Source organism: Apus apus, chromosome 5 (assembly GCF_020740795.1).
Source record: "Apus apus isolate bApuApu2 chromosome 5, bApuApu2.pri.cur, whole genome shotgun sequence".
Taxonomy (NCBI): Eukaryota; Metazoa; Chordata; class Aves; order Apodiformes; family Apodidae; genus Apus; species Apus apus.
The window spans coordinates 12,261,666-12,270,832 of NC_067286.1; the positions used below are offsets into that span (position 1 = coordinate 12,261,666).

General features: G+C 40.7%; 1 long non-coding RNA gene across 1 annotated transcript; it reads right to left on the reverse strand.

The window, feature by feature from the left end:
• Positions 1–804: 804 nt before the first annotated feature.
• On the reverse strand, positions 805–8,525 carry LOC127385281 (uncharacterized). Its single transcript, XR_007889635.1, has 4 exons — positions 4,191–8,525; positions 3,890–4,017; positions 3,230–3,475; positions 805–3,131 (listed from the first exon to the last, which is right to left on the reverse strand). It is a non-coding gene; the product is annotated as an uncharacterized LOC127385281 (long non-coding RNA).
• Between the last annotated feature and the right edge of the window lie 642 nt (positions 8,526–9,167).

Consider the following 9,167-nt stretch of genomic DNA (forward strand, 5'->3'; position numbering starts at 1 on the left):
GCAGTTTAGTTTAAGTTCTCCAGTTCAGTAGTTTGGTATCCAGGGTTTTCAGTCAGGGATAGAGAGGTTCACATTCGAGTAAAACCATGTTCCCAGTGACCCAGCTCTGTTAATTTGACCCAGAATAAGAACCATTGGCAAATGTACTCCAGTTCAGCTGCTGCCTTCCTCTTCCACGGACTGAAATGTGAACTCCAAAGCAAGTGAAAGGTCTCCATGATTGGACCATGCAGGCTGACCCAGAAACATGCTGACTAACACAGCAGCAGCACCCAGACTGGTGATGGACACAGTTGGCTGCTGACCAAGCCCTGACCCCAGAAATGTGGAGGGAGACACCAGTTTGCTCAGTGGGAGGGAGGGAGGTGACCTTGCTGCTGAGTAGCTTATGGGGTTGTCTGAGTGGGGATCTACTTTCTTGTTGGCTACAAAATGGTTCAGGAGCATCCCCAGCCCTAAATCCCAGCAAGGATCAAATGGAAGGATCTTGTTAGCTTACACTTCTCCCATCTGCAGGGGAAAAAGACGGACGTGGTAAACACAGGTGGGTTTGATTCTTCTCATATTAAGAAAAGTATTTATTTGGAGCAGAAGACTGGCTGCCCTTGGCAAGAAAAAGCTTCAGCAACGCTCGTGCTGGATATGGTTGTAGGCTGCTCCTGCACCCCTGTGGGCAGATGATCATGTGTGATGGCATGTTGTGTTGGAAATGCAGGGGAAGGATGCAAGAGGGGGGAGGCACTGACCTTTGGGAATCTGGAGTTTAAATTTAGGCTCCTGCAGCAAAGTCAGCACCAGAAGAGGGTGAGAAGAAAGGAATTTAATCAGAAATGAAGAAATTTGCCCAAACCTTCATTCATTTTCGTTGTACACGTTTGCTGGAGGGTCCCCACCAACATGCTCAGCATTGCTTGGGTAACCGCAGAGTCTTCCAGACGAAGAGAACTTACACTGACTTCGGAGCTGTCGCAAATGAAACCACTTAACCAATGTTTCTGAAGTAAGAAAAGCTCTGTACTCCTCGTCATTCATTTTCAAATTGATAAATACTGTACTCCAGCATAAACATTTCTCAGGGACAAAGTATAAACATTTCTAGTGGAGTGCACTTAATACAATTTTGTTTGCCAAGTGGCTCTGTCTCCTCCCAAGCTATGACTATGAGAGGGTTTTATTTAAATGGAGATATAAATTAATTGCACTCTGCGCAGCCGCTCATCCCTGCTCTCTCCTGCATCCATACCCTTGGACTCTGAAAGAAAGGGCAGGTGGGAGCTGCTGCAGCACAGCCCTTCTGCAATGCTGACAGGACACTGCTGCAGCCCCTATTCCCCTACCTGCAGCCTCCCCAGTCTCCCCTAGATAATTTCTTTTTCCATTAGAAGAGATGTGAATGGACTTGCTTTAATTAGATGATTGCAGGTACAATCCCATGGAAGACCTTCCCAAGGCAGGGGTTAAGGCAATGTTTTGCAGCTTGGCTACATGGTGATAGGAGATACAACTCTTAGACTCTGGATTAGATTAATACATGTTAGATATTTTAAGGTCTCATTCAAGAGAAGAAAGCCTAATTTTAGACTTTGATTGAAAGCCCATCTTGGTAATAGCATGGTTAATTTCCTTTTGAAATGGGCAAAATTTAACTTTCAGCAATGTCTTAAACTGGGTTCAGCTACTAGCAAGTCTGAGATTTTTTGACATCTGTCTGTCCCTTCTCTACCTGAATTTTAGTTTAGGTGCAAATCAGGCAGAAACTGGTGAAACCTGCATCTCCAATTTATGCCTAGTTATATGCTTTGCTGATCCTTAAATAGTTTAGAAGAAAAGGAGGAAAAGTGCCCCCTTTGTAAATGGAAATCAATTTTGCATTACAAACTAGAAGTTCAAAGTTTTGCTTTCACAGCCACCGCCAGGTGTGGTGTGTGCCATGAAGCTTTGCTGCCTCCACCACCCCCGAAGGCGGGAGTAAAGTCATTAACTGTTTTAGGGTTCATTTTGTTTACCGTGTGATGCTAAAATTGCTACATGGAGGATTTTGATTAAAAGGTTTCCTCCACAGTGATTTGATCTGCTCATTATGAAAGCCAAGGGGAGGCTCGAGGCAGGGGTTGGAGGATTCAGCTCAAGAGCTGGAGGGTCCCATGGACCCTGGTCCACTCAGACCCCCACTGAAGCTCTGCCCTATGCCAGCCTCACTCTTCCCTATGAGGAGATGCAGTTTGTCAAGTCTGCAGAAACAAATTTGTTCTCATAAAACATGCAGCAGTGCTTTTATGGTACAGGAGGAGAGACCTACAGCCTGGGTCTTTCTGCTCATCAGAAAAACGCCAGCTACCGTTGTAAGACTATTGCTTTCTTTCACTTTTTTTTTTTTTTACTTCTTCTTCTTTTTTTTTTTTTCCATTTTAAGATTAAAAACCTCCCAAAGAAGGCTTACAAGGTTTATGGCAGATGTATACAAGAAGTGAATTAAAATTCCATAAATATATTTGGTGGCTAAAATTTATATATCCTGTATTCCTCGGGTATCTAATTAGACCCGAGAAGAAAATAGCCCTGCAAAAGATGGGCATTTTGTTCAAATAATTTTTAAAAATTGGGCTAAATAATGGCCATTTTATACTGCACACAATATAATTGTTCTTCTTGTATTGGGGAGCAGTTATAAATTATCTGGTATCCCATTCAGTCTCGTTGCCACGCTGAGTATCAAACAATTGTGAATGTAGTTACTGGGCACGTAAATTCAGGGCTTTCTGACAGCTATACTGTTATTGCTGCTGCTAACTAACCTTCTGCATAAAAAATGCAATCCCTAGGAAAGAAGGAGCATTTATCTAAGTGCTGACATTGAAACATTCTGAATAACTCTTTGAATCATTTGTACTATTATGGGTAGAAAGTGTAATTATTGTAATCAGCCTTGAGTCTGAGGCCATGTTGGTTAAAAAAAAGAAAAAAAAAAAAGAAAGGAGGGGGGGGAACCAGATCTGAACAACGAAAATGAACCTTGATAATGGAGTAGCCTTGAATTCCACTTCATTTATCACACTAATGGATGTCAAGATGACCTCAATCAAACATTTTGTTTTCCAGTTTTAAGCAATGGAAAATGCTTTCCTTTTTTTCTGGGAAAAAAAAAAAAAAAAAAAAAGTTATTTAAATTGTTCCTAGTAATTACCTTAGAGTAGAAGGTCAAAGTCAACATGAAATAATATCCACCAACCTTTTGATGAGACTAGTCCAGGCTGTTTACTGACACAATTCACATATCTCTATAATCCTGGTACAAGCTTTGTGTTTCTCCTTCCACATTCCTTGTGTTTTTAGACTTAAATAGAAATCACATTCCTTGGTGTATTTATCAGTTCTCTGTTGGAGCCACAGTAGTATTTAGCTAATATTCTTGAGGAAATTAACATGTGTTTTAAGCACTATCTCCATGACCAGCGCATTTTAGGGTAGGCTGTAGCTGTAAAAAAGGTACAGAAATCTAAACAAAAAGTTGTTTATGACAACGTTTAATTAAAATGTCTCTATTCATCTAGGCCAACCTAGTGAAGAACATCACATGGGACCTGAGGTACGTTCTGGGCAAAGCATTGTGAACACGTGCCCTGTATTTGAGTATTAGAGTTTGGTTCTATCTCTGTGATGGGCAAAAGCATCCAGATAGCAACATTTCTGCTGCCCATGACTAGTAGAACTGTTGGCTGGATTCAAATCTAGCCAGGGCCCAGAGATGTCTCTGGTGGCTTGTCTTATTCTGGGTTGTACAACTTAGTTCCAGATGTTGAGTGAAAGTGTCTACGCCTCAGAAATGGGGTTTCAAGCTATTTTTTTAATGTCACTGTGTGGTACAGTCCATAATCTGTAACAGTGTCACCTGTAACAGTTGAAAGAGATACTGGATGGATGTATTTCCACTCATTTAATTTGGCAGCACAGCATTTCTGTGTATCCACAACATCTCTTGAGTCAATGAAGACCTGCTTCACAGGTTTCCAAACATGGCTGCAAGGCATAGAAATAATTGTTTATAAGGTACAAATTAATTCTTTCATTGAACAATAGCTGTTGTATTTAAAAAAAGAAAAAGAAAAGAAAAAAAAAAAAAGGAAAATCATCAGTATGAGGAGAAAACCAAGGAGGAAATATCTGTGAGCATTCACTGGCCTTGGACCCACCTGTAGCTGTGGCAGGTGCAAGCTTGTCTCTCTTGTAGTCTCTTCTGTCTATGGGGGATGAGACAAAGGCGATTTCACTTCTGCAGGTATTGAAGAGTTTTTCACAGGCCCCTGCAGGAGGTCTCTTTTTATAATTTTGAACCATACTTTTAACATATAGCTGTCTCAGTGTGTACACAATGGTCAGAGAAAAAAGATATATGCCACTGCTAGCAGAACCAGGTCTCAGCTTTCTCCACACTTGCTACAGTAGATTCCACAAATCCTGGATTTGGACACAAGAAGCAGTCCTAAACCCAGGTGTATGAACTTAGGAGATCTGCACGCTATCTTGAACCATATAAATTTCATGGTTTTGGTTTTCTGATGCAAGATTCTTTTGTCTTTTCTCCTTTTAATGGGATAATGATATTCACTGTTGACATTTTGCACTATAGCTTGTAACGTAAGAATACCATGATAATTCTGGAATTTTAAAGAGTGCTTAGTTAGAGTCTTTGGACAGCACTCACAAAAATACCACAGTTTATTTAAGAGACAGTCTGCTTCTTTTGGAAAATATTTGATGCAGTAAATTATTTGTAAGGAATCTGCAATGAACCCCTTGCCCCAGTAACAGCATCATGCAGCAGACAGTGGCAGGCCCTTGCTCACTTAAGTGTGAAGCTCTTGGAGTGCTCTGAGCCAAATAAATTTATTAGAAATGGTCAGAAATCATCCACCTGGGCAAGTATCATCTTGCCTCTCTTTACCAATAATTCAGTATTCACAAAAGCATTTTGGAAAAAAACAAGTGAACCATGTTGTTCCAGGTAAGGAACCCTCCTGGAGGAAGGGCAGATACTGGCTCATCCAAGTCTCCTGCCCTCCCAGCTGGACAGAGAGTGGTTGTGTGGCAGAAAAGAGCAGGAGCAAACAGGTAAGATGCACAATGCTTAAAAAGAGGTACAAAGAGAGGCAGGGCCAGACCTCAGTGTCTTCTCAGGAAATAATAGTGCACTGTGTAGTCACCTCAGGCTAAAAGATAGACCAGTGAATCACAATAGGAAAATAAAAAAAAAAAAAAAGTGTGGACATTTTTAAGTTCAGCTTTTAAGAATAAATATATCTGTAAAATGCAACATAAATCGGCTGCTTCCTTCCCACTCCTTTCCTCCCCCACCCCCAAACACTCACTTAGAGCGATTGGAAACATTTGGGCCTGCGAAAAAAAGAGAAAGCTATAAGTGCTTTTTCTTTCTTTTTTTTGCCAAATCATGCAGAAGATGCTGGCAGCTGCAAAGATTTAATTATACACAATGCAAAAAATAATTTAAAAAAAATAATAGCACTTGAAAAAAAATTGCCTCTCCAGAAATGGCGTGGAACAATAAATCTGTTAATTAGCTAATTAATATTCAATTGGGGTCAGTGGGCTTAATAGAACCTTTTTCTGAGACCCAAGAAATTTTCCAATCACAATGTTAAGTCTGCCCACTTTCATTATCATCTAAGCACAGGCAGCCCTTATCTGGCCGCCAGGCGCCCAGGAACAATGCAGCACCATTATCATCTCCGCGCAGCGACTGCGGGTACCACAGTCAGATGTTGCAGGCTGTGAAGTAAAAATGCTTGAGCATTTAGGGTAATTGATATATGGGTTCTGCTGTATTGTTTAGGGCTGTTTGTTTGCTCTACTGGTATTTAAGGCAGCCGAGCATCAGAAGATTGATTTTCATTGGTTGCCATATTTTATTTATTTCTAACAAAACCGATGACAAGTTGTCAGTGGAGGACCTGGACCAATAGCATGTGGTAAGTCCTCCCCACGGTGCCAGAACTGCCATCAGCTCCCCACACCTTCCACTGGATCTTGCCCGGCAGAGTCACTCTTGTAACCCTCACCTGTGTGGGGTAGACTTTTGAACCACTATAAGAAAAGACAGATTTAAATCATCAACACTATGAAAAAAGGACAAAATGCAAGATCTATGTTATTAATAGTGGTAGCTGCTTTTCTTCATCTTTCCAAGGGACTGCTGTTTCCTGCTGTAAGGCTTGCTATCCGTTTCTTCCCTTGATATCAAAGAATGGAAGAGTCAAGGGTTTGTTGGGGTTGGGTCCCCCCGCTGCCCCTCAGGTTAAGAGAAAGCTGTAGATGACAACTTTTGGAGTTTACTGGACTGAACACCGTTGTTTATGGTTTTCCACAACATTTCATAACACAGTTCGTGACCAAAATTACATTTGTTGTTTAGCTGGCAGTAAATCCTCCAGGTTAGCTTAGAAAGGCCATCTAGGTCCAAGCAGTTTGACACAGACTCCTTAAATCACTGTCTCAGGCCCCTGACATGTACTATACTCTTCTGGTGATTAGGTTGTAAATGAAAAATATGGTTCGTGTTAACTCTGCAGAATGGGGACATGATCTACAGGACATATCTGCCTCTCCACTCCTTCACCATGCTTCATCTCCACGCCACGGTAAGACACACCAAAGAGGGTAAAGTTACTTGAACACTTCGCAGTCGCCTAATTCAGCTGTTTAAAGTTTCTCCAAAAACTTCCATCAAGGAGCAACTTCTTTTTCCCCTTTGCACAGCTCCCTCACTGGCTGTAGGTTCACTGGGAGACGATCTTACAGGGCTGAAGAAAAGGGAAATCGGTTTCCCACTGGAAATCTGAAGTCTGGGAAACGCTTTTTCTCTCCGTCTTTCTCCCTTTCCCTTTCTTGCAATGGATCCTGTTTCTGGTATTCAGGGGAGAACATAATTACTTTTAAAAAGTTGAGAATTTTGCAAGTGTTTCCCCGGGGGCATGTCCATTGGTTATTTGTGTGCTTAACTTGAAACTAGAGACTCCTGGTAATGGACGGCTTATCTCTAACTCTGTTGGAAAGGAACATTTCAGGTGATCTCTTGACAGCAAAGCTCTAGTTAAACAATTTACAGGTGTTGGCCTTTCACAGTGGCAGCTCCTCTGCCTGGTGCAGCCTAAGGAAGTTTTACTCCTGGAGTTGTTAGGAGGATGTGGGTGTTCCTTGGACAGGGGGATTTCTGGGGAGGGTGAGAAGGTGCTGTACACAGGGAGCACCACCAGCCCTTCTAAGCCATCAGCCAAATGCTTTTATTTCCTCTTCAGTTGTGCTGTGTTTTTCAGTTAGCTTTTTTCAGCCCAACTTCACAGGATTCACACACTTCATTTGGGGAAGGAGAAATACTTTTTTTTTTCCTTTCTCCTTCAACTTTCTTGCAAGTCATTGGACTTTTATATTTATTTCCTGGGTAGCCTATGTGCAATTATTCTGATTAGATCCCACTCACCACATCTCTGCTGTAGTGTGTGCATACCCTGAACCTTAAAAGGAAAATAAAAGCTGCTATTTCCTATTTTCACAAATGAAAAGATGTTTCAAGTATTGGGAGACACTGAAAGAAATTCTGCAGTTTGAAGATACTTCAACTTAACTACTAATTGCAGAGGACCAGTGGGCGTAATTTTGGCACTATATTAGCTTTGCCACTCCATGAATAATTTGCATACAAAATGCTTTATTTTGGCAATCTATTAAAGAGCTATACAGTATTTGTGGCTTATCGCATTCAAGCAGGAAGCAGGATCCTTGGCCATCTCGTTAAATTCTGTTGATGCATAACAATTTAAAGCATGGCACAAGCTGGTATGACATTTAAAGATGCCTTCACTTAATTATATTACACAAATATTGGGTTGTTTATTCTTGGGAATACAGTCTTTTTGAAGTCAGAGTTGGCATGCGTATAAAGGAGTAAATTTTAACTGATCCCTCAAGTGGGCCTCCTAGCTGCAAATTGGGGTTCTTGCATTTTTTAAATTATTTGTGATAAGAAGCATTACACTTTGAATACAGCCACTGGAGGTTGTTTGGTACTCCACCCCCTTCTTCTCCACTAATGGAAAATATGCTCGTTAGCAACAAATCGTCACGTGAAACCAGAGGGGTAAGTGTAGGTTGAGGGAAGACATGGGACAAACAGTGGCAATTAGAACAGTTTGTGGCTGCAAAAAAATCCTCACTTTTGTCTTCAGCAGGAGGAAGAAGTCATGTAACAGTGTCTATAGACTGCCTGCATAGAAGTGGTGGGGAAATGAGGGTAAAACAAAAATTGATGGTATTTTTTATATCCCCGGAAGGATAATCAGCCTAATGCAAACACTGGAGCTTGGGTTTCTCCATAGATAATAAAATGAAAGGCTGAAAATATAAAATTCACATTGTTCACTTCAGTGGGGTGATCATATTTTCTTCAATAGTAAAGATACTTTTATATGTATGACATGCAGAAGCTAAAGGGAAAACGACTGAGTGCAGGCTGGGCAGAGAGGTCTCTAGCCCAGGAAAAGGCACATATGTGGAAATTCTAGATGAGGAAAACGAAACCATACATTTTCCAGTGTTGGGAAAAAAGTGACCATTTTGCTCAGTAGATGATGTTATTAATAGAGAATAGATAAAAAATTGGCTCACTGGGCAGTAAAAGGTAAGATTGGTGTGTGATGAAAACCCTGGACTGGAACAGGGGCTTTCTTCCATTTCCTGCCCTATTTAAACCAGCAAAAATAGGAAGAAGAAAGAGAGAAAGAGAGAGAGAAGGAAAGAAGGAAAGAAGGAAGGAAAGAAGGAAGGAAAGAAGGAAGGAAAGAAGGAAGGAAAGAAGGAAAGAAAGAAGGAAAGAAAGAAGGAAAGAAAGAAGGAAAGAAGGAAAGAAGGAAAGAAGGAAAGAAGGAAAGAAGGAAAGAAGGAAAGAGAAAGAAAGAAAGAAAGAAAGAAAGAAAGAAAGAAAGAAAGAAAGAAAGAAAGAAAGAAAGAAAGAAAGAAAGAAAGAAAGAAAGAAAGAAAGAAAGAAAGAAAGAAAGAAAGAAAGAAAGAAAAGAAAGAAAGAAAGAAAGAAAGAAGAAAGAAAGAAAGAAAGAAAGAAGAAAGAAAGAAGAAAGAAAGAAAGAAAGAAAGAAAGAAAG